Consider the following 1,044-nt stretch of genomic DNA (forward strand, 5'->3'; position numbering starts at 1 on the left):
GATGTTTCTGGCAATAAGAAATTTTATATTTGCATGTTGAATATTTGGATTGTTTTGAATGTTTGGTTTAAAGAATGTGATATGCTAAGATGTTTTTAATTAGAACTTAATATCTAGACAATACATGCATAATAAGTTTTTATTTATCACATATGAAATCACTGCCATGTTATAGGTTTTTATGTTTCCGCTGCGAAGTTTTGTGGTTTTTCGTATGTGATTAATTGTATGAATGAATGAAAGCAAACTGTAGCGTCCGTCATAGGGCCCTCTGATAAGGGCGGGCGTAGGGTTCCGTGGAAGTGGTAAGCATACTCCAAAACTTAGTGCTATCAAATCTCCTATCTAAATATCTAGTCTCTCCAGTTGACAATCCTAAGCAATTGTTGAATTCATCTAGGGTCCAAGTATAATCTACATTGAGCATTCTAAAAGTTATTTTTCCTGAATCTTTTGCTCCAGTTTTAAATTGGACCTCTAGGGAACTAAGGAACTCTAAAGTTATTCTTGGGTATGTTGGGAGGCAAAAATTCATGATTTCTATCCATCCTATGTTGTCCAACATCCATTCTATATCATCCTTAATTCCTAACAATTGCATGGTATTTTCATCAACATAGCGAGAGCAATGTATTTTGCGGGAAGATACTCCTTTCCTTTCTTTTCTCATCTCCATTCCGGGATCAAAAGATCTCCATCTCCGGAACCTCCAGATCTGTGGAATTTCTTCAAGAGACCACTCATTTTTGCAGATTTCTTGAAAGCCCCAAGAGAGAAGATCAAAACAGATCTGAGAGTTTTAGGGTAGATCTATGGTATCCACACAAGCAAATGTGAAGTGGGTGTAGGAGAGAGAGGAATCTTCCTCTTGATTAAGTCAAACTTAACCACTATATCTTCCATGGTTGATCAAATCCAACCATTGATTCAAGTCAATTTCAATTTAATGAATCTCTATTCATTAATTTAAATTGATTAAATGAATCAAATCTCAATTAGACTCATTCAACACTTGAATCAAACTTGAGTCCAACTCAACTAGTC

This window comes from Curcuma longa, chromosome 9 (genome assembly GCF_044706935.1).
Source record: "Curcuma longa cultivar G26 ecotype Majalengka, Jawa Barat chromosome 9, ITB_CL_G26_1.1, whole genome shotgun sequence".
In the NCBI taxonomy this organism is placed as follows: domain Eukaryota; kingdom Viridiplantae; phylum Streptophyta; class Magnoliopsida; order Zingiberales; family Zingiberaceae; genus Curcuma; species Curcuma longa.